Source organism: Eumetopias jubatus, unplaced genomic scaffold, assembly GCF_037043125.1.
Source record: "Eumetopias jubatus isolate StellerSeaLion01/CBP00866 unplaced genomic scaffold, mEumJub1_p1.0 scaffold_2, whole genome shotgun sequence".
NCBI classification, from domain to species: Eukaryota; Metazoa; Chordata; class Mammalia; order Carnivora; family Otariidae; genus Eumetopias; species Eumetopias jubatus.
Window position 1 is genome coordinate 4,672,279 of NW_028274808.1, and position 25,556 is coordinate 4,697,834.

At 38.0% G+C, this 25,556-nt stretch overlaps 1 protein-coding gene across 1 annotated transcript in view; it reads right to left on the reverse strand.

Annotated features, from left to right (window-relative positions):
* Positions 1-25,556, reverse strand: part of CSMD1 (CUB and Sushi multiple domains 1) — a 1,681,733-nt gene that overhangs the window by 1,425,767 nt on the left and 230,410 nt on the right. The gene's annotated exons all lie outside the window — the stretch shown is intronic.

Here is a 25,556-nt window from a genome sequence, read left to right on the forward strand (position 1 = left end):
ATAAGTCTGAACGTTCATTCTTTGTAGAGAAATTCTGGCTTGCCAGTAAGTCTATGGTATTGAATATCTAATTCCAGCTGCCGTAGGTTTCAGAATCAAACTAGAAATTCATAAGAGAAAAATGACAGGACAATCCCCAGTCACCAAAGAGCACACTTCTAAATATCCACGGATCAAAGAGGAACTCTCAAGGGAAAATGAAGAAAAAAATACATTGAAATGAATGAAAATAAAAAGACAAGCTATCAAAAGTTAGAGGACTCAGCTAAGCAGTGATGAGAGGGAAGTTAATAATATTAAAAATATACATTAGAAAAGAGGAGACTTCTCACATTAGCAACCCAAACTCCCATCTCAAGAACTTAGAAAAGGAAGAAGAAAATAAACCCAAAGCAAAGAGAAGGCAAGAAATATAAATTTAGAAATCAAAGAAACCCAAAACAGAAGAACAGAGAAAAATAATGAAACAGAAGCTAATTCTTTGCAAAGGTCAACAAAATTAACAAACATCTAGCAAGACTGACACAAAAAGTGGGGGGAAGTAGAAGACACAAATACCTAATATCAGGAATAAAATAGAAAATATTACTATAGACCCCAAAGACATAAAATAGTAAAGAAAAATACAAATAATGTACACATAAATTTAATAACTTACAGGAAATAGGCTGCTTCCTTAAAAAAAACCACACACACACACTACCACAACTTATTGAATACAAAATAGAAAATTTGAATAATAACTATTAAAACTCCCCCAAAAGAAGTCTACAGGTCCCAGTGATTTTACAGATTTCTACTGGCATAGATTGCATGTTTGTGTCCCCCAAAAGTCATATGTTGAAACCTAACTCCCAAGGTGATGATGTTTGGAGGTGGGTCCTTCTCATTGGAATTAGAACATGAGGGCAAAGCCCCCCAAAATGGGATTAGCACCCTTTTCAAAGAGATTCCAGAATATTCCCCCACCCCTTCTGCCATGTGTGGATCAAGACAGCAACAAGATGCTGTCTATGTAACATAAAAAGTTAACGCTAGACACCAAATCAGCTGGCACCATGATCTTGGACTTCCCTGTCTCAAGAACTGTGAGAAATAAATCTGTGTTGTTTATAAACCACTTGGTCTATGCTATTCCATTATATACACTTAGACATCTACCCAAATGCACTAAGACATCGACCAAACATTTGAAAAATTAACATCAATTTTACAGAGTTTCTTCCAAAAAATGGAAGTAGATGGGCACCTTCCTTGTCTACTTTATAGAACTAAATTACCCTGTGCTATGGATTGAATGATTGCCCCAAAATTCATATATTGAAGCCCTACCTCTCAGTGTAACTGTATTTGGAGTCAGGGCTTTTAGGAGATAGTTAAGATGAAATAAGGTCAGAGCATGAGGTGCTAATCTGATAGGATTGGTGGTTTCATGAGAGCAATAGAAGAGAAAGAGATGCCCCTCCAGCCCCCAACATGCATTCACTGAGCAGAGGCCATATGAGCAATGGTGAGAAGGCAGGTATCTGCAAGCCAGGAAGAGTCCTCACCAGAACGTGATCATGCTGCCCTCTGATACCGGGTATCCAACCCCCAGAAAATAGAATCTCTGTGAAAAATCTGTGTGAGAAAATAGATCTCTGCTGTTTAAGCCACTCAGTGTAAGATATTTCATTGTGGCAGCTCAGGATAAGATAACCAGATACTAAAACCAGACAAAAAGTTTGCAAGAAAAGAAAACAACAAACCAATAATGGCTCTAATATATATGGATATGAAAATTTTTAACAAAGTAAGAACAAATAAAAGCAATATATAAAAAGAATTCTCCCACATGACCAAGTGGTATTTATTCCAGGGATGTAAACATGGTTCAGTATTTGGAAAATCAATCAATATGATCTGCCATCATGACAGCCTAAAGAATAAAATCACTAGATCATGATAATCTGTGCAGGAATAAAAAAAAAAAAAAAAACATTGCACATATTTAAACATTCAATCATGAGAAAAATTTCCAGTAAAATATGAAGAGGAAAACTTCCCCAACTTGACAACGAATATCCTAAAAAACCTACAGCTAACATGACATTTGGTGGTGTAAGACTGAATGCTTCCTCCTAAGACTGAGAACAAGGCAAGAATGTCTTGTCTCACCACTTTTATTCAAAATTGTGCTGGAAGATCTAGCCAGAGCAGTAAGCCAAGAAGAGAAAATAATGCATATGATTAGGATGCAAGAAATAAAATTGCCCCTCTTTGCAGGTGACACAATTATCTACACAGATAATGCCAATGAGTCTATAAGAAAATTCCTGGAGCTAATACTTGAGATGAGCAAGTGCACAGGATACACAATGAACATACAAAATTCAACTGTATTTCTGCATACTAGCATTGAACACATTGACACCAAAATTAAATATTACAATGCCACTTATAATCATTTAAAAAATGCTTAGCTGTAGGGTAAGGGTAGAAAACTATACCCTTGAAACTGTGCTATGTTGAGGAAAGAAACCAGTATGAAACTAAACAAATGGAGAAATATACCATGCTAAAAGTTTGGAAACCTCAAAACTATAAAGATATCAATTCTCCTCAAACAGGTTTAACATTATCTCTATCAAAATCCCAACAAGATTTTTTGAAGATATGGGCAAGATTCTTCTAAAATATGTTTCAGAAGAAAGCCTAGACCTGGGGTGGCTGGGTGGCTCAGTCAGTTAAGTGTCTGCCTTCTGCTCAGGTCACGATCTCAGGGTCCTGGGGTTGAGCACCACATCAGGATCCCTGCTCGGCGGGAAGCCTGCTTCTCCCTCTCTCTGCTGCTCTCCCTGCTTGTGCACGCTCTCTCTCTCTTCCCCCCAGCCCATCAAATAAATAAATAATTAAAAAAAAGAAAGCCTTCAAGACCCAATAGAATAGTTTAAGTAATTTCAAAAAAAAAAAATAAAATAAATCAGGCTACTCATTTTCAAAACTTATTTTATAAATTCAGTAATCAAGATCATGTGGAACTGTCAAATTAACAGATCCATACATCAATGGATGAGAACAGAAAATCCAAAAACAAAGCCACATAAATAAACCCAATTGATTTCAAGGTGCTAAGGCAACTCAGTGGAGTAAAGTTAATATTTTGACAATGATGCTGGAACAAATGGTTGTCCACAAGCAAGAACAACAAAAATGAGCCTATACCAAAATCTAAACCTTATATAATATTTAACTCAATATGAATCATCGACATAAACGTAAAACTATAAAAAATTAGAAAACACATAGGACTATGGAAAATGTAGGACTAGGTAAAGAATTCCTAGACTGGACACCAAAAGCAAAGGAAGCGGACATATCAGACTTTATAAAAATTGAACACTTTTTTATGGAAGACCACACTGAGAAGATGAAAAGGCATGCTATACACTGGTAGGAAGTATTTGCAAACCACATATCTGACAATGGATAAGCATCTAGAATATATGAAGAATGTTAAAGACTCAATACGTGAAAGAACAAACAATCCAGTCAGAAAACAGGCAAAAGACATGAAGAATCATGTCATATAAAAGGATACAGAGATGGCAAATAAGTACATGAAAAGATTTTTAACATTATTAGTTATTAGGGAAATGCAAATTAAAGCCACAAAGAAATATCACTACATACATGTGCAGAATGGCTAAAATAAAAAAGGAGTGACCATACCAAAGCTGGCAAGAATGTGGAGAAAATTGCTTGTTCGTATGTCATTAGTGGGCACAACCACTCTGGAAAACAGTTTGATAGTTTCTTAAAAAATTAAATATGTAACAACCAAACAATTGCTCTCCTGGACATTTACCCCAGAGAACTGATTTATGGTCAAAACCTGCACACAATTGTTTATAAGGCTTCATTCTTAGTAATCAAAAATTGGGAGCTATAGTATTTAAAACAGGATGGTACTGGTACAAATATACACATAGATTGATGGAAAGGAATACAGAGCCCAGAAATAAACCCACGATTATATGGCCAATTACACTTCAGCAAAGGAGACAAGAATATACACTGGGGAAAAGACAGTCTCTTCAACAAATGGTGTTGGGAAAACTGGACAACCACATATAAAAGAATAAAACTGGACCACTTTCTTATGCCACACACAAAAATAAACTTAAAATGGACAAAATATCTAAATGTGAGACTTGAAATTATAAAACTCCTAGAAAAAAACATAGGCAGTAATCTCTCTGACATGGGCCATAGCAACATTTTTCTAGATACATCTCCTGAGGCAAGAGACACAAAAGGAAAATTAAACTTTGGGAATGCACCAAAATAAGCTTTTGCACGGTGAAAGGAACCATCAACAAAATGAAAAGGTGACCACTGAATGGGAGAAAATATTTGTCAATCATATATTCCATGGGGAGTTAATATTCAAAATATAAAAAGAATTTACATAACTTAACACCCAAAATCCAATTAAAAAATGAGTAGAGGACCTAAATAGACTTTTTTTTCCAAAAATGATATACAGATGGCCAACATGAAAAGATGCCCAGTGTCACTAATCATCAGGGAAATGCAAATCAAACCACAATGAGATTTTGCCTTACACCAGGCAGAACAGCTAGAATCAAAATGACAAGAAATAAGAAGTGGCGGTGAGGATGTGGAGAAAAGGAATGCTCACGCATGGCTGGTGGGCACATGAACTGGTGCAGCCACTGTGGAAAGCAGTGCTGAGATTCCTCAAAAAAGTTAAAATAGACATGCCATATAGTCCAGTAATTCTACCATTGGGTATTTGCCCAAAGAAAACTAAAACAATAATAAACACTATGTTTATTGCAGCATTATTTATAATGGCCAAGATATGGAAGCAACCCAAGTTTCCATCAATAGATGAATGGATAAAGAAGATGTGATGTGTACATATGTGAGTGTGTACATGTGTGTGGTGTGTGTGTGTATACGTGGAATGGAATGGTATACATGCACACACACACACACACACACACACATACACATACATATACCATGGACCATTAGTCATAAAAAAGGATGAAATCTTGCCTTTTGTGGCAACTTGGATGGACCTAGAGGGTATAGTGCTAAGTAAAATTAAGTCAGATACAGAAAGACAAATACCATATGATTTCACTTATATGTGGAATCTAAAAAACAAAACAAATAAACAAACAAAAAACAGAAACAGACCCAGAAACCAGAGAACAAACAGGTGGTTGTCAGAGGAGGGGGTGGAAGGAAGATGGGCAAAATAGGTGAAGGGGAGTGGGAGGTACAGGCTTTCAGTGATGGAACAAATAAGTCATTGGGATGAAAGGCACATAGGGAATAAGGTCAATGGTATTATAATAGGGCTGCCATATGGGGACAGACAGTTGCTATACTTGTGGGGGGCATAGCATAATGTATACACTTGTCAAATCACTGTGTTGTACGCCTGAAACTAATATAACATTGTATGTCAACTATACTTCAATTTTTTAAAAAAAGAAATAAAAAATTGGAAATAACTCAAAAGTAAATGGTTCACATATTGTGGCACATCTATATCATATATTGCTATTCAGTGATAAAGAGAAATGAACTATTGATGTGCGCCACCTGGATGAATCTCCAGAAAATTATGCATAGTGAAAAAAAAGTCAACCCTTAAAGGTTACAGACCACAGGATTCCATTTTTAAAACATTCTTGAAATGGCAATATTATTGAAAACAGGAACAGAGTTTTTTGTGGCCAGCAATTAAGGAGGTTATAGGGGCAGAAGGGAAGTGTGTGTGGCTATAAAAGAAGTAAATGAGGGATTCTCATGGGGCTGCAAAGTGGCCTGTATCTCTACTGATTCAATGTCAATATTCTATAGTGTTATTGCACTATTGTTTTGTGAGAGGTTACCTTTGTGGGAACCAGGTAAAGAGTATGCAGAATCTCCCTGGTATTTCTTCCAACGGTGTGGAAATCTATAATTACCTTAAAGAGTTTAATAAAACAATAGATTGGAGGGTTGGGACTGAGAAGCAGTCAAGAAAATATTAACAGATGAAAATAATCAAATCAGTAAAAAATCAAGAAAAGAGTATTTAATAACAAAACATTCTCTCATTAGTTTCCAAAACTAAATTGAACAAAAATTGTTGTGGACCATTTCATTTGGTCATTTACAAATTTTAAATGTTTATTAGCATAGGTTTAGATATCACATAATGTGGTAGCACTTTAAAATAAATACAAACTTGTGTTTTCTTTAACGAGTTTGGTAAAGAATTGTGATTTTGAAAGGACATAGTCAAACAGTATTATTAGCTCAGAAAAAAATGTATCATGAGGCTAAGAGTTCTAAAAACAATGTTACATGACTACCTTTGGAGAGTCTGGGGAAGTTTAGCATGTGCAGCTGTAGATAAAATATATACCTATGATCTGTTTCAAATAGTTGAAATGGAACAGACACAGTAATATTTGAGTACAAAAGAATGGAATCCAACATTGGTTGAGGCATGGGGAGAGGATGAGTCGATCCATTTGACCAGAAAGTACATTCAAGAGCTAAATGTGATTTTGGTGTTTATAGCCATTCCTCCATCGTACCAGCTGAGGAACGCTGGGGAGTGAGGAATGTTACAAAAAAGACCAGTAACACACTCTTCCATCTCTCTACAAATTCGCTGTTGAGGACACTCTTTACTTCATCACTTACATCATTTCCATGCGGACCCTGGGGACTAATGTTGTTGTCTTTCTCAGATGAATACCTGTTCTTAGGAACAACTGGTCTATTTTTAACACCCAGGAAATCATGGAGCTGTTCAAGTATTTCCCTTAGCATCGACTAAAACACAAAACAAAACAGAACAACTTAGAGCCAAATTTCTGGCCTTTACGAAACAACACGTGAATTTGTGGAGTGGCCTCATTCCAGATTCTATACATCTGTATCCTTTCTAATTCTTACCATGCTGCCAAGCAGGTCTCTTTCTATCTTGGTAAGCCACCTTAATTCTGGCTATAAGGAATCAGAGATTAATGAAATGGTAAGTTAATGAAAGCAAACAAGAAAGAAAATAAGACCATCTTTCCCATCCCCATTTCCATCAGACCCAATTGCCTACCACCATTTTACCTCTTCCTCATACATTGTGATTCAGAATACTGGTATTTCAGAAGATTGAAGCTATAATATATTTCAACCACTTTGAGATGGAATGAAAATCAATCCACAAATACGTAGGGTCCATCTGTATATAGCAACTTTTCTGCCATAATTCTGCCTAATGAGACTAAGCAGGCTTTACTATGCAGTGTGGTCAGCTTGGACAGCAGCTGGACCCAGGATGGGCTAGAAGAAGATGAATCTACCCCAACATCCATTCCAAGGTCACCCCTGGAGAAAACAACCCTATTATCCCTATTCAAAACATTAGGGGTTTTCTTTGTTTGCTTGCGTGTTTCTGACACCCTAATTGAATCATTTGCAGGGAAAAGAAGAGCATAATTAATCAAGGGGATGGAGTATGAGAACAGTAACAAGAAAGCCATTTCATTCTCAGTAAAAAGCAAAGTGTGGCCCCTAGTGGTCCAAATATGCCTCTCTCTCTCCCTCCCTCCCTCTCTCTCCCTTTCTTTCTCTCTCTCTTTTCCCAGTGACGTCCCTGGTGTCCTATAGAATCTCATTTACTCTACTTTCTGAGCCGAGGAGAAAGTAATCGCGTCTCACATGCAACAATCTGGGGAAACAACAGAGCATGTGTTTGGAAGGTGAGAGGGCGTGGGGGAAAGCAGGGCGTGGAGAAGTGGCTGCACCAACACATGCCTGATCCATGCTCACTTGGCAGAAACACGAGTCTCAAAATCGAAAAAGCTCATTCCGTTTCCACTCTCAAGAAATTACTAGGATGAATTGCATGCAGAAATAGATATGGAATATTTCTACTCCACTATCATGCAAGATACTCAAATCACTGATACCCAGAGAATAATCTTGAATATTGGACATGGTATTGTTGAAGGAAAAAAGAAAAAAAAAGCAGATTCAGTGAAAAGCTAAACAGAAACAGATGACTGGTATGAGTGTAGTTTATTTCCCAGAAATTAATGAGCAAGTTATGACTCCATCAAACAGACGCTCACTCCCAAATTACACACTGTACATACTGCATAATCTATGGTTTTTATGATTTTAAAATGTCAAATATCTTTAAAACTACAGTTTAGTTAAAATGTCAAGTGAATGCTTTAAGTAATTTAGGAAAAAAAATCCCTAACTTAAATCTTTTCTCAGTGAATGTAATTGCTTTAAAGAAAATCTCTGCAAAGCCAAATGTTGCCAAAATCACATTAATACTCCATAATTGATAACATCAAATTTCATACCATATGCCAGTGTGGATATCCTCATAATATAGGTTATAAAAAAGTTTGGCCTGACATGAGGAGTGAGATTAGAATCATACCCTAGGAGTTAGCAATGATCTAACAGATTAATGTATCCAATATTTCACCTATCAAATTAATTTCCTTGCAAAAAGTCTCAGTTAGCCCCTGCCCAAGACCTGAGTGAATGCATCCAAGGCTGAGAAGTAAACATCCCACAAAGCAGTTAATTACGTTACTAACTAATAACTTAGATTTTTTTAGGAATCTTTCTCTCTATGATGCTCAAGTACTGGTCCCATTACTGGTACTTCGCATATTTTATTCTGAAGGTTTTTTTTTTTTTTTAATGTTATGTTAGTCGCCATACGTTACATCATTAGTTTTTTTTTTCATTTTTTATTGTTATGTTAATCACCATATATTACATCATTAGTTTTTGATGTAGTGTTCCACGATCCATTGTTTGCGTATAACACCCAGTGCTCCATGCAGAACGTGCCCTCCTTAATACCCATCACCAGGCTAACCCATCCCCCCACCCCTCTCCCCTCTAGAACCCTCAGTTTGTTTCTCAGAGTCCATCGTCTCTCATGGTTCGTCTCCCCATCTGATTCCCCCCCCCTTCATTTTTCCCTTCCTGCTATCACTTTGCATAGTTTTCATGCCACAGAATAAAATATGAGGCTTCATGTTTTTCAAAAAAACATCCATTGTGTGTTTATTATTACTCTTTTAAGACTTGTGTCTCTCTAGGTGTTTTATTGGAGCCCGAACATGACTATATGTTTAGTTTGCAGTACAATACTGGGTAATGAGAATCAATTATTTATCAACTCAAAATCACTCCTGGACATCTACTAAAAGTCATATTCAGGATTAACACATTTTAGGCATTCAAGAAGCTTCTAGTGTAGAGTGAAGGATAAGAAAATACATGGAAGTAAATCAGAATAATCCACATAGAAGTCTCACAGCAGCCAGATTTGGTGGTGGGGATATGGTGCTATAAACAAAGCTCTTGATTGTTGAACTGAATGCTCAACAAAACACAAAATCTGGGATGTTCTCCAAAAATCCCATAAATACCTTTTCAGTGTTTTAAAAAAATAATGCAGGATCTCAGACAGGTAGACACAGCCCCCAAATTAAAAAGGTATACATTAAGGGCGCCTGGGTGGCTCAGTTGGTTAAGCGACTGCCTTCCTTCCGCTCAGGTCATGATCCTGGAGTCCCGGGATCGGGTCCCGCATCAGGCTTCCCACTCAGTGGGGAGTCTGCCTCTCCCTCTGACCCTCTTCCCTCTCGTGCTTTCTATCTCTCATTCTCTCTCTCTCTCAAATAAATAAATAAAATCTTAAAAATAAATAAATAAATAAAAAGGTATACATTAAAATTTGGGGGGAAGTGACCATCATCAAAAGATTATATAATTATAAAGTGATAAAACCGCCTATAAATAAAATGAACTAATTTTTAATAGAAATACCAATCTTATAGTCACCTATAGATGTGGCAGAAAAACTGGGAGTAATTTCCAGGTGATGTATTCTTATGTTGAATAATAAAACATATTGTCAGTGAATTCTATAGTTTTATATCTCCAGTTACTAGGCATATACTTTGAAGTTAACTAATTATTGGCTGAAAGTTATTCAAGATCATGCATTAGAATTTGTCCAAGATTGGTTGCAGGTATAGGAAAGTGTTCTTTATTGGAGCAGAATCTTAAAGTAGTAGGTAGCATAAAATAACATTAGATGTCAGTTATTTCAGCTTTTTGTTTTATGGAGGAAAGAATGGATGCCGAGAGAGAGACTCAGCGACCTAGCCGGAGCCGTGCACACAGTGCCAGAGCCCACGCTGAAAACTGAGCTCATCTTCCTCCCAAGCCAGTGGTTTTGCCACTTAGTCATTTCAAGGTGACTTGTCCAGTGGGATAAAGTATTGAAGTTTTCCTTTCTTTTCTCCTCACCAGCCTCCTTTTTTTCCCCCATTGGTCCCTCTTTTTTTTTTCAGAAAGTAATTACCACTGAACGTAAGGAGCAAAGAATCGAGTTCATGGCTTCTGAACAGACTCTTGAAACTCAGAGCATCGGCAGCTATGTTCATTGCTTAAATTGTTAGTGCCTCAGGTTTGTGCCACAAGCCGTAAACCTGAAAGAATATGGCATCAGCCCCCTTTTCTTAGAGACTTGATAATGGTTTCCTGGTCTAGGGATAAGGACAGTTTGGGTAGCAAGAGGTGATCTGGAACATCAGAATGTCCCTGAGAGAACTGAGGTGGATGGAAGAACCTAAGGAGACCGATTTCTATTGCAGGTAGAGCCCTGTGAGGCAGCCACCCTCATGAGGAGCCCCTCATGCCAGGTCAGAGCGAGAGCCATGGGATGTGCATGCAAGCGCCACAGGGTATGTCCCTGTCTGATGACATGCCAGCGTGCAAGAGTGAGCTAAAGACTCTGCCATCCAAGAGAGGTAAGGGCCATGTCCTTCATGGTCTTGAATGCATGAGAGCACATGGCTAATGTGGAAGCTCAGCCTCTGCGAGCAGGTCTAGACACTCCTGACAAAGACCCGCACAATTACGTCTCAGATGGTGTCAGGAGGAGACAGGTAGGGGCTGTGGGATCCTACGAGACCCCTGGATTCAGATACCATCTAAAGAGGGTGGAAGCAAGTAGGTAAAACTTTGAAAAGGTGGAATTACACACACACATGCACACACACACACCTACCACACACACATATACAAACATACCTACTCACTCCTACACACACACATGCATACACCTGCACACACATCCACACTGAAGTGAGGAATCTACTTGGCTTTACCAAATGAAAATTTCTGTCATCATTTGGAAAGAGACTCTATGTAGAAATTACTGTAAAATCCAATTTAAGAAGTTATGTATTATCATCACATCTTAACTTCTGGCCTTTCAAAATAATGCCTATTTTTCTGTTCCGTTCAACATACCACTTATTTCTAACAATTAAGATAAAATATACAAATCCACTCACAGTATCAATTTAAATTGCACATTTTATCTTAGCAGGCAGACCATAAATACACACACTCAAGCTGTTGTGTAATTCCATTGCTAAAAAAATATGTTGGATTTTAACCTCAGGGACCATCGGTTTATTTCATCTTTCTTGGTCAAAGACTGAGTTAAATACCTTCTAATTTCTTTAAGAGTTTTCAAAATTTTTTGGCCTCTTTGGTAGGTCAAATGATTGGCCCAGCTGCAAAGATAGTTGAAGAAGCTACTATACTCAATTGTTACTGCACTATAATTAATTGTAACAATTTATTGTTACTGTCATTAAGAAATTAAAGCTGCAAGTCCTGTTTACATGAGACAATTTCAAGCACAGATGTGGCCACGTCTACACCTCCTGCTTCCCCTTGACAAGTTCTCCTTACATCTCTCTGAGTCTGATTGACTTAGGAAGAAGAAAGTTATCTGGTCATCTGGTTTTATTACTTTATCTCAGCCTGACCCTGGGTTTTTGAAAATACTAAGTTGCAATTATTAGTAGATCAAAAGAGTCCAGAGGCAAAACATTTCATAAAATCCTGCATTTACAAAGCCTAAGAAAAAGGCCTGGTGTTCACCTGCTGTCCATTCACTAAAGGACAAGTAATACACACAACAGAACCAGGGGAGCAATCAATGTTAACAAAGGAAAATCAGGGCATCCTGTCATAAGACAGCAATCTTTTGTCCAAGAGTCAAGACATCTTTTCCTATTGCCTAGTGCTTACTAGGAGCTAAGTCATTCTAGGTAGCTCATCATCTGCCTTTGAAGTCATAACACAGGTGGAATGCCTAAACGATTTGCTGGTACCACTTTGAAATAGCTTTTCATAGTAATTTCGGGAATAAAAAATTCATATGCTTAATGGATATATGTGTTTATATCTACATAACTAAGGATGAAGGGATATATGCATATGCAATAGTATTTTTTCCTATGATAAGCTAGACATTTTCCCCATAATTTATTTAATAATGTACGTATGTTCAAGCTGCTTTAAACAATACACATACTCCAGAAATTTCAGGGCTTCTATTCACATCTATGAAAATTGACATGTATATAATTTACAGAACTCTTAAAAACAAGAATTGAAGCCCTGAAACATATAGACACACAGTTGATGTTATAAGGCATAATTAACTTTCTTCTCAGAAGTTCTATGCGAGAGACAGATTGCTTTCTTAAAGGATCATCTCTCTCTTACATTAATATATTTGGCACTATTTTGAAAATGTCATGTTTCTAGTAGCCTTCTTGATCATGAGAATACTCTGTCCAATTTATCCTGATAATTTTGGTTTTATTGCTTTTCAACAGCTCTGCATGCATGTATATATAGATATATGTGTGTATATATACACATACGTGTAAACATACAAAATACAGTATGTGTATATATACACATACGTGTAAACATACAAAATACAGTATGTGTATATATACACATGTGTATACACATACATTCTAGTGAATGAAGAAACATCAAACTCCCCGCTTCAAAATGCTTTAGAAATAATGGCTGAGTTTGACCTGTTGCCAGTTCCTTCAAGCAATTACGAAAAATAAAGAGGTTATTGTAATTTAAATTATAGAATCCAAATTGGATCAGAGTTGAAAAAGGGGAGGGCTCCTTTCAATGCAGAAGGCCCGGTTATGCATTGATGAAGGAGACAAAGTTGGGCTAGATATGAGAACAGAATGAATACGCAGAGGACTGGCCTTTGCACTGGGTCCCCCTCGGGTTGGACCCCACCCTTGGACAGGAACAGAAACTCGAGGAAGGTGGGGGGATGCTCAGTGTGGCCCACAGCCACCCCTGAGCTCCCAGGAGGCAGGTGTCTACAGCCCACTGGTTGAAATATCACCATGACTCTCTCCCATCAGAGAGGGAGCCAAAGAATAAAGGAATTAAAAAAATAAATCATGGAAATGATTTTGATGGTACTGATTGTTCTGATTCCGCACAACAAGGCTCTGTGCAGATCTATCCGGCATGCCCCCCTCTGATCTGCTAAGGCAAAATTACTTTTGTCAGTCAGGCTCCACAACCCCCACCCTCAACAGGGCCCCAGGGAGTTAGGCAGGGGTTTCTCACACAGTGTTAAATGCTGTGGAGGAAAATTTGTCTAAAATCACATTTCTCGTTTTGGTGTTTAATATTTTATAGAGAGAACAATTAAACCACTGCATTTGCTTTAACTTACACCTTGCCTTCCAAAGAGGTTTATGCCATAAAAAATTAAAAAAAGAAAAAGAAAAAAGCCTTTCATTTTTGCACCTACTCCTGCTCACATCCCGGTTACTCCGTGGGTTCCTCCTTCCCAGAATCCTGAGCGGGCTCTCATTCGGTTATGGGGACTTAGCGCTTGTTTTACCTCACCGCACTAAACAAAACTTGGCTCCTGAGGGAGCGCACTCTCTCCTCAAGCACTACTCTAATAAAACTGCCTCTGGGAAAAATAAACTTTCCCCAGATTGCATTCTAAACAAATTTGCCAAGAATTAATTCCACTGATCCTCTTTTTCTACCAATGCATCAAGTTATTTTGAGAAAGTTATTTCATAATTACAGTGTCTGTAATACACTACTGGAAACAAAAATCTAAGCAGATTTTGCCCCCAAGCATGAAAGAACTTCCTCTCAATGTGACTCTATTATGACAATAGAAACAGCATCATTTATAAATAACATTAAAATAGTAACAGCATTTCCCACTCATAAATATGACTGTAAATAGTCTACTCCAGTGTCCTCCTCCTCTGCTCCGGACGCTTCTAAGCTGTTAACGTCATTTGCACCTGACTGATAAGGGTCCATAAATTGTCTTTCTAGGGCAAAATCCATTAGTAGGATTTTTCTATCGAGATCTTTTCATACTGTTTTCACCCAGATATGCCACTTTTCCATGTTAGGATTGTAGATAAGCCCTGTGCTATCTTAGAATACCTCATAGCATTCCTGCTTGATGTTCTCATCTGAGGGCTAGAATATTTAATGCTCATGGCCGTGAAAGATGAGGTGAGTCCTTAAAGGAGTCCCTCTCTGGTTGGGGAGTGAAGGGATTGGGTAATCACCCCCTGGAGTTTACTCCAGTCTCAATCATATTAAGAAAATCATTCAAGGACCTGAAAAAGGATGTGCAAATTTATTTATTTTACTGTGATACCTGACAAAGAATAATTTGAAATAGAGATTTTGGTCTTGATTTGAACCTAAGTTCAACATTCAATTAACATTGAAATTCAAATCCAGTCGTTAGGTAGAATCCATTGCATTTAAAATTGAGAGAGAGAGAAAGAGAGAGTAGAGCTCCTGACTCTCACAATACACAATGGCCCATCACAGCGTTTTCTCCTACCCCTCTGCTCTAACTTTGGAGTGACTGCCTGGGCAACACCCAGAAGCTACCTGAAAGGAGGAAAAGAGGAGAGAAACAGAAGAATCTGTGCATCCTGACACAGAAATGAAGAATCTCTGCTAATGATTTGGAAACCAAGCTTTTTTGATGAGTCTGATGTGTCTTAGAAACACAGCACATGCTTCCTGAGTTCATGAAGTGCACAGACAAGAGAAGGTTCTAGGGAAATCAGCTTTGCTATTTCCGTTGTGGAAATAATAAAATGTATATATCCTTTTTAAATGAATCTTATGTAACAATTGTGTAAATGGGAATTATTTCAAATAAACGGTATATTTTTTCAAAGGCCTTAAAGATAATCTACCTGTCTACACTTCCTTATATCTCCATGTGTTCTCAGAGGGCCTGTACAAATACCTGCAGGGTTTCGGTAAAGCTCACAAACTAGAACAGACACAGACAGGACTAGACTCTGGAAATATTGGCTACTCGGAAAAGAAATCACTTGTTGTATGAATAACAAGTGACTAGTAATTATTTCTGAACTCCTGGCTTATCAGAGGACTGTAGCGTGACAAAGAGCCAGCAGCTGTGGCTCCGGCCAGAGGTCAGGGAGCAGCAGAGCTAAAATCATGTATTCGAAGGGCTGGTTGCAGAATTCCCTTCCCTGACGCTAAACAAGGGATCATTATATGTCAGGAAGGCTTTCACACTGAGTGGATTTTCTAGAACTGGGTCACAACACGCATGCACCAGATCTCATGCCAGCTAACTTTACGGAGCATTTACTGTCAGTGCTCCGACTTTGCCGCCTTTGCACGCAGCACTTAAAATAATGTCCTGTTGGGTGGGTGAGGAAAGTAAACCTCGGGCACCTTCCACTATTTGTCTAAGACCACACAGTGAGTGAAGACCAGAGCCAAGAATCGAATCGGGAGTCACTCTCTAGAGCCTGTGTTTTGAGCTCTGGGAACATGAGGGATTTCAAATGGGGGTCCTAGGGACATAAGAAACACTGAGCCAGGCAGTTAACTTTGGTTACTGACTGGGAAACAATCAATAATCTAGGCTTCATTAGAACAGCATTCCATACATGCAGATGATCAAATTATTGAAATGATATCATTAGGGACACCAATGGTGAAAGAATCAAGCTGCAAACAAAAAGTAGGGAAGATACTGAAGGGAATCCCCTCTCCTGTGAGGTTACCTCACTAGTTGTGAAGTTCCACGAGAGGGGACGGCCCCTCCAGGTGAAGCGTCCACCCCTGGCCCCTCACACAGAACCCCGCTCCTTCCAAGGCCCAGGAGCGGAAGGGCATGCTCATGCGCATAGGCTTAAACCACAGAAAGCAAATTTAATAAAGCCAATTCTCTTCCCTTGGCATTATTTTGTTAAAAAGCAAAAGAATGTGTCTCATTTTCTCACACCCAGATCTGTCCCAGTACTAAAACTTTCTAGTCATTCCCCTGGTATTTGAACATGCAAAATTCCCACCTTCTGATTGGAAAAGACTATCCCCTGCACCCTTATGAATGTACGGATGGAGTTTGGAATTTGCATACATTGACCTATCTCTTTCACAAGGTAGAACCTTAGCGGACCTGAGAAAAGGAAAACCAGATGGAAGCGGAGAGCCCAAGAGCAAAGTGACATTTCTTGGGCAATATCACAGAAGTCGGGAGGACAGGAAGGAGACGTGACAGAACACTCACATGCCTGGGGAGCCTGTGTGTGACCCTGGGTTCAAGGAAGGGATGTCACTTCCCATATCTCAGAGTTAGCAGCTTCCATCTTTCACCAACAAGGACAAGGGAGTTAAATGTTTGGGTCTAGGACACCCAAACGTGAAGAACTGCCAGCAGAAGCCCACTTTCTCAACTCAGCTGTCATTCTCATGAGCCTGTCATGCTGCGGTCCGCACACCTCCCACACACAGAACAAAAGCAATAGGACCCTCTGTACATTAACACGGAGAAAGAAGGAAGCCAACTGTGATGTAGTCATCAATGCAAACAAAACACTGTTGCTGAATAGAATAAGGAAGAATTCTGACTCATCTGATTTGTCCGCTCCGGTCAGAAAGGTACAGAGTGAACAGCACTCTGCCTGCTGTTTGGGTTCTTCCTTCTCAGGCTGGATGTCACACACAGCCTTGCCCCTCTCCTGACCATGGTCCCCTGCACTCCCCCGCCCAAGCCCCACCTCTCTGGGGCCCAACCATCGCAAGGCTCTCCCCACCGTGAAGGCAGGAATGAAACAGGTCTATCCCTCCAAGAAAGTACTGAAAGCCTCCTTCGCATGTCTCTGCAAGCCAAAACATGGCAACTTGTTAAAACCAATTATTCCCCATAGAAAAATGTATGTATTCTAATCACCTCTATTTGTTTCACACTTTCATCTATTCTTGGAGAAATTTAAGAACTTATGCTGTTGAACAGATTCTAATTAGCCTCCCAGGTAATATACACCTGTTCTGGGCAAAGGTAAGCAATTAATGGGAGAGGCTACAAATAAGGAGGACCAATGAGTTTTTTAAAGGGTTAGTGAAATATTATTAGTCTTTAAAAAGAAATAATAGGGCTCAAATACGGAATGTAAACTGATGTATAAACACATTGGCCACTTTGATTTTTGGGAAAAATAAACCTTGGGGAAAAAATCTGTTATCAGTAACATCCTTGTTTTCACTACATGTCTATAAATAATTGTCTCACACCTAATTTTGAGAGTATTATTAGGAGACACAGAAGATGCGGGGTGATGAAGTATCAAGGCCTTATTTCAGTTTTTAGACCAAAACGTACAGCTTCAAGAATGTGAGAATCCTTTTAGAGTAGTCACCACGCAAATCTGGAGTTTATAGATTCTGTGAACCTCATCAAAAGCTTCCCGGGGAAATCGCTGAATCCTGAGTACCAACCTCTTTCAACTTGCGGGGATTTCTGTCACTCCTCACATGCTCCTCTGCTTGGAACACTGAGCCTTCAACCTCACACATCAATATCTGGAAACTAACTGTTAGATCCTTCCGTGCCCCGTCCAAGTGGCTAATCTAGCATTAGCTTTCCCAGAGGGAGAGTCGGGTTTGGTAGCAGATACCACATGGGGCTGGTTTCTGTTGATGGGGCTCCAGATGCTGGGGTGGCGTGGCGGGGTGTGTTGTGCGAGGCGTGTGCCTACATGAACAGCTGTCTTAGCTGGGTGCTAAATGAAGCACCACACTTGTATCAGCCGAAGGAAGCAAGGAAACGGTGCCCACGGCTGGACCAGCCCTCAGAGCCAGCGTGTGACACACCCGGCATCTCACAAGTGCTGGAAATCGTGAAACCTTGGTCAAGGTAAAGGATGCACTGCACATAGATTTGGAGGAGAATGTTTGGAATTTTACCCCAGATCTCTGTTCCTAGCCTTGAGTCCCATACATCACCACCCATAATTCCACTTTTTTCTACCACGAAGAATAAAATGAATTCGTTTCGTGTTAAAAAAAAAAAAAAGGTCAAATCACAACCATTCACAGACTTCTAATTCCAAGTTTGCAGACTAAAACCAACACATCCCACTGAGGTGAATGTATTCTTCGTTTCACCATAAGGAACAGAAGTCACAGAAACTGAGAGGTGGCGATTTCAAGACGTCATTGTTTTATAGAAACAGGCTGTTGGTGGTGTTTATGGCTGTCTATGCAGCCTCTTCCTGTAGCAGAAAATTAGTTCTTGGGTGCCTGGGTGGCTCAGTTGGTTAAGCGACTGCCTTCGGCTCAGGTCATGATCCTGGAGTCCCGTGATCGAGTCCCGCATCGGGCTCCCTGCTCAGCAGAAAGTCTGCTTCTCCCTCTGACCCTCCCCCCTCTCATGCTCTCTCTCTCTCATTCTCTCTCTCAAATAAATAAATAAAATCTTAAAAAGAAAAGAAAATTAGTTCTTACTTGAATAGGAATATTTTGAAAATCCACCCTGCATTAAGATTTGTTTTGTCAGTTTGTAATGAGAACGTCAACCTCTCCTTATTACAGAGGTTAATTGCCTGCTTTATGAAATAAGCAGCACAGCATGGCTCGAATATGTACAGACCCCATGCCTCCCGGGACCCCTCTCCAAATTTCTATGGTCCCCAGGGTCACTGTTCTCCAGCTCAGGCACCCAGTGATTTTTCCTCAAGGTCCTCTAACACAGTATTCTATGGGATGGCTAGTTATGGAAAAAAAGAATAATGTTTATTTCTGTCCAGATAATTCTTGTAGAATTTTACGCATTTTATTTTGTAGGCATTTTGTTTGGGAAATGACAAACACAATCAAACAAAACAAAGAAAAACTGCTCTCTTGACAAAATAAATGATGGATCAAGATCTCAAACTGAAGAACTATTTGTGAAATAAGAATAGTAGGAAAAATTAATCTTTCTTTCAAGTAGCTGGCTAATGAGTGTTTAGTTGGAGAGAAAAATCTAAGTTGATTTTAAAAAGGAAATATGTTTTAAGGCATTTCTGGAAAACTTAAAGGTGAACAGTGCGGAAATTGAACCACATTTTCTGGTAATGATTAAACTATCTGGAAAATTGGAAACATGGTCAGAAAAAAAGAAATAAGATGAAATTTTTCCTGTCAAGATTTCTTTCACCTAGCCCTGTATGTATTTCTGTGATCTTGTTTACATATGTACTACAGATGTCTGTAGATACTTGGAACAGGATTGAAGGGTATTTTTTCTATATTTTACCAGTGTCTGTTTGCCTGGCCTCTCTCAGACCCACAGTTACACAAAGGAGTTCTTTATTTTCACCTAATGTATAGAAGAGCCTTAGCATATCTTATCACAATATTCTGTATTATTTTCCATATGATCACAAAGGCTGCTTCTGAGTTCAGTGTTTGTAGCACAGAGAGAGGAGGATCTGTATTTGGCTCTCATCCCTGTCACCGACAAGCAGGGTAATCAATCACGGCCCATGGTAGATTTTGTGAGCTCACAAGCAAAATGGCGCAGGTCTACCCACAGCCTACCCAATAGTCAGAGAACTCAAAGAGCCTCCTCTGAGAATCTAGCCACTAGGCAGGAAATTGAACCTGATTAAACTAATTCTCCAAGAGTTTTCCACATATTTTCTCCTAAATTCTCACAGCAACACACTGAAATGACTTCTCTCCCACTTCATGTGGACAAAGATTAGTCCAGAGGCTCTTTGTATATCACACCCAGCTCATCTGGCCTCCAAATTTGTTTCTTTCTAACATGCCACGCTGCATTCAATTAAAAAAAAAAATTGAGTGTGCTTACTCAGATACTGCTAATTAAAAATATTAAACACATGAAGATAGTTAGATTTTCAAGAACATCTTAAAATAATCTTGCCAAAACAGATTTACTTTTTAGAGAGAAGTTCCCTCAGATCTTGGGAACCTGTTAGGTGCCTAAATTCTCACAGATTTAGTGCCTAAGCACCAAATCGCCAGGCTCTGGACACTTTCTGACTTCATCCCTTTCCTAATGAGGCATACCACCTAACAATAAAGACAGCTGAAATTGGTACTTAAACTCAACCCATTCACATGATGCTGAATGCACACCACCTAAGACAGCAATATGCCAAAGCCTCACTTCTACAGCACCTGCTCTAGGAAGAGGCAATGAGAAAGTCCCAGTTTGATTCATGGACTTTACTTTTCCATCTCTAGGCCAAAGGAGTTTGAGGAGCAGAGAGACTTTGTGCATAATAACTTCCTATCATTTTATACCCACATTATCCCATCGAGGACTTAGTATTGACTCGGAACTCCTGGAGATTGAACCACTTATGCAAACCCTCGTGGCCTTAATACTCGATTTAGCTTACCTAACATTACCTGCAAATATTTGACTACAAATGAAACCATTCAAATAAGCTACCTTCATTCACAAGTTACTTTAAGGATGAAAAGGCTTTATTATTCAAGATCTAATTCTTGAAATTGAGGGAAGTATTATCTGAAACTAAATTGTTGTCTCTTAAAAGCATTAAAATAGCAAATACTTGTTCTAACAGAGTTTAAATAAGCATAAGATGCTTGAAAGTTTCCATAAATAAACCAATATGCAATTCTGGATGTTTCATCAGCCTTAGGCATTTGGGGTACACTTTCATTTTAGTACTAAATTACATATGATGTTCTGTTCATTGATCTTAGCTACTATGGGTCTCACTGTTGCCATCCTAATTTCATTATTTTTATATGGGTCATACCAATTAATCATCTAAACACAAAATCAATCACTTATATCTTCCTTAGTGCTTTGCTAATTCTTCTTCAATTTCTTAATAAAATTATCATTTTAGACTAAATTGAAGTATATTACTTTTCTTAAACTAAAAACAGAGGAAAATTGGAAATAACTTCCTCCTAAGGCCAAAATTACTACAGCAATCAACATGTTCAAGGTGTATTTCTTTTAATTAAGGAAATTGGAAAATGTATATTACTATACAATTTTGTGTCTTGTTAAACTGTTTCACATAAGTTCATTACTTAATAAAATCTTTAATAATTCAGCAATTCCTTTCATTTAACTTCTTTCTAACATCCTTTCTAATCTTTCTATCTTCTCACATTTGAATGCTGAACTAAGATAGTTACATACATATATAGTTGAAAGTGTATATATGAAGTGTTTGTATATAAACATGTAAGTATTTAAAAGAATATATATTTAACTATATTTTTCAATGTGAATATTTATTTATTCACCTATTTCAAGGTTAAAGAAAAAAGACAGTATTGTGAGGCAAGGCAGAATAAAGTTATGTGGAAATGCATATCATAAAGGCTTACATCTACTAAAGGCAGGCTTAAATTTAATTCAACATTTCTTTTTTTTTAGTTTTTTATTGTTATGTTAATCACCATATATTACATCATTAACTTTGATGTAGTGTTCCATGATTCATTGTTTGTGCATAACACCCAGTGCTCCATGCAGAACGTGCCCTCTTTAATACCCATCACCGGGCTAACCCATCCCCCTACCCTCCTCCCCTCTAGAACCCTCAGTTTGTTTTTCAGAGTCCATCATCTCTCATGGTTCATCAACATTTCTTTTTTTTTTAAAGATTTTATTTATTTATTTGACAGAGACAGAGACAGCGAGAGCAGGAACACAAGCAGGGGGGAGTGGGAGAGGGAGAAGCAGGCCTCCCGCAGACAGGGAGCCCGATGTGGGACTCGATCCCAGGACCCTGAGACCATGACCTGAGCCGAAGGCAGACGCTTAATGACTGAGCCACCCAGGTGCCCTAATTCAACGTTTCTTAATAGTAAAGCAAAGAAAGAATACAAATCAGCTTTAGGTTACTGATGAGGAAACCTAGACCCACAAATGCTGATTTGGACAAGAGTGAATCCAAGGTACAAAAATCAAAGGAACTCATAAAAAATGCCATCTTTTAAAGATAATAGGACAGTATAATCACAGGAGAACTCCAAAACGTTTAGCAAATACAATAGCAATCAATAGTGTATGCTTGCGAGTTTTAGTAAATGAATTAATACGATGTCCTAGACACATTATCAACCTCAACATTTCTATATATTTTTATTTTCATAAGAATTAAAAATCTTAATGTAAACATAATATATGTAAAATAACAGTAGTCAACCATTCAAAACACAGGTGTTTTTTTTAAGATTTTGTTTGTTTATTTGACAGAGAAAGACACAGCGAGAGGGGGAACACAAGCAGGGGGAGTGTGAGAGGGAGAAGCAGGCTTCCCGCGGAGCAGGGAGCCCGATGTGGCTCGAGCCCAGGACCCTGGGATCATGACCTGAGCCAAAGGCAGTCGCTTAAGGACTGAGCCACCCAGGTGCCCCAAAACACAGTTTTGATATTGGAGACACTCATTCTTTCAGAAATACAATTTTGTGTAACTTTTTTTTTACTAATTTAGATATATCTTTCAAGATCTAAAATGCAGAAATCCTTTGACCCAAAAGTAATATTGAAAAATGCGACCTATATATACACATATAGATTGACATTATATACATGTGTATATATAGGTACATTTACATATATATACACACATATATATGTATTCATGATACTATCAAAGCATTGTTACTATAACCAAAATGTGGAACCAACTTAAAAGTACATTAATTGGGGGGTGCTTAAATAAATTATAATGCATTTTCACATTGATAATACAAATAACACAAAGACATAAAGGACTACACACACATATACACACAAACACACATGTATCTAATCATCACCTCACCCCACAGGTAAAATGCTTCTGCATCTTATTGTTTACACAAAAAAATCTATCTTGGCAAATATTCTCTGTCTGCCCCTTTCTCTATATAAATATATATCCAAAACATCTTATGTTATGGGGAGATGCAGGAGAAACTTTAATAGCCATGGTCATTCTCTCTGAAGAGACAAAGGCAGTTGCCTGGCAGGATAGGGAAAGAGAATTTCATCGTATGCTTTTGTTTCTGCTTTTTGAAGTCTTTATTATGTGAGTGTATTATTTTTAAAACTACATTATTTTAAAACATTAATTGAAATAAATGTATCTGATTTAAGTTCTAAAAAATACATTATTTTTGTAATTTTTCTTGACCACGTGACTATTCAGAAAAAATGCTATATTTAATATTATTGCCTTAGAATAAAATCAATGATAGTAGATGTTGTTATGAATTATACATGAGGTACTTTGTAAGAGGCAGAATATAGCATAGCATTATAAAAAACTTTCAAGGTCTAAAAGTTGACTGGAACATAAAAACAGTTTCAATCAATATGTAGTTCATGTAAACAATTTATATACAATGCTCTTGTTAATGCTAAAGTTCTTCTTTACCTAGGTATTTGATTTATCTCAAGGGAACTCACAATTTTTTTAACAAAAATAAACTATTTTCAAGGATGATAAGAATATGAATTAAAATGTTTGAGGTATAGGAAAGATATGGAATATTTTATTCAGATACTGCAGTGCAATCTATTTTACTAATTTTGAGTATATCACAGTTCAGCCCAATAGCAGTGTTCAAGCAAATACTGAAGAGTGAATAAATAATAACAAAGTGAATAAGGAAAACAAAAGCAAAGATAAACTCTTGGGACTACATCAAAATAAAAAAAAAACTTCTGAAGCAAAGAAAACAACCAACAAAACAAAAAGGCAAAAGGGAGAAAATATTTGCAAACGATATATATAGTAAGAGATAAGTATCTAAAATACATAGAGAACTTATACAATTCAACACCAAAAAAGCCCAAATAATCCAAATAAAGAATGGGCAGAAGACATGAGCATCCATTTCTCCAAAGAAGACATCCAGATAGTCAACAGACACATGAAAAGATGCTCAGCATCACTCATCATCAAGGAAATGCAAATGAAAACCACAAAAAGATGTCACCATACAACTGTAGGAATGGTTAAAATCAAAAACAGAAGAAACAAGTGGTGGTGAGGATGTGGAAAAAGGGGAACCCTACTGCACTGCTGGTGGGAATGCAAACTGGTGCAGCCACTCTTGGAAACAGTAAGGAGATTCCTCAAAACATTAAAAATAGAACTACCCTACAATTCAGTAATTCTACCACTGGCTTTCTATCCAGAGAATATGAAAACACTAATTCAAAAAGAACATGCACCCCTATGTTTATAGCAGCATTACTTACAACAGCCACAATATGGAAGCAACCCAAGTGTCCATCAATAGATGAATGGATAAAGATGTGATGTGTGTGTATAAACACACACACACACACACACACACACACACACACACGCAGAGAGAGATATACACAAAGGAATATTTATTACTCAGCCATAAAAAATAATGAAATCTTGCCATTTGCAACAACATGGATGGAAGTACAGAGTACAATGCTAAGTGAAGTCAGTCACAGAAAGACAAAAACCTTATGATTTCACTTACATGTGGAATTTAAAAAATAAGATAAACAAAGAAAAAAGTGACAAAGCAAGAAACAGACTCTTAACTTTAAAGAACTGAGGGTTAGCATGGGGGAGGGGGTGGGGGGATGGGTGAAGCAGGCAAAGGGAATTAAGAGGGCACTTAGCTTGATGAGCACTGAGTAATGTATGGAATTGTTGAATCACTATTTTCTACACCTGAAACTAACATAACACTGTATGTTAATTATACTGGAATTTAAAAAAAATAAACATTTTTTTTTAAAGATTTTATTTATTTATTTGAGAGAGAGAGAATGAGAGAGAGCACGAGAGGGAAGAGGGTCAGATGGAGAAGCAGACTCCCTGCCGAGCAGGGAGCCCGATGCGGGACTCGATCCCGGGACTCCAGGATCATGACCTGAGCCGAAGGCAGTCGCTTAACCAACTGAGCCACCCAGGCGCCCAAAAAATAAACATATTTTTAAAGTGAACAGAAAATCAAGGAAAGAACTCTGAGTCTCTGTATTTTGTTAGAGTTTTAGAAATTTTCTTTATAAACCTATTTCAGCCTCTGACATAATCTACCATTGTACCAGCAAACGCAGTTGCAAAATAATTCTTCAACAAAAACATAAAAACCAAAGTAAATTTGAGTCATTTCTATGGATACTTTTCTCTTAGAGACTCTGAAAAATCATTTTGTTTATAAGCTGGCCAAAGTTTGAGTTATTGGACCATGCAGCTAAATTCGTTCTCTTCTCTGAGCCTTTTATCTCTTGCAGCCATTCAGCAGAACCTGGGAAACACAGATTCGAATGAGCTCACGTGGGAAGC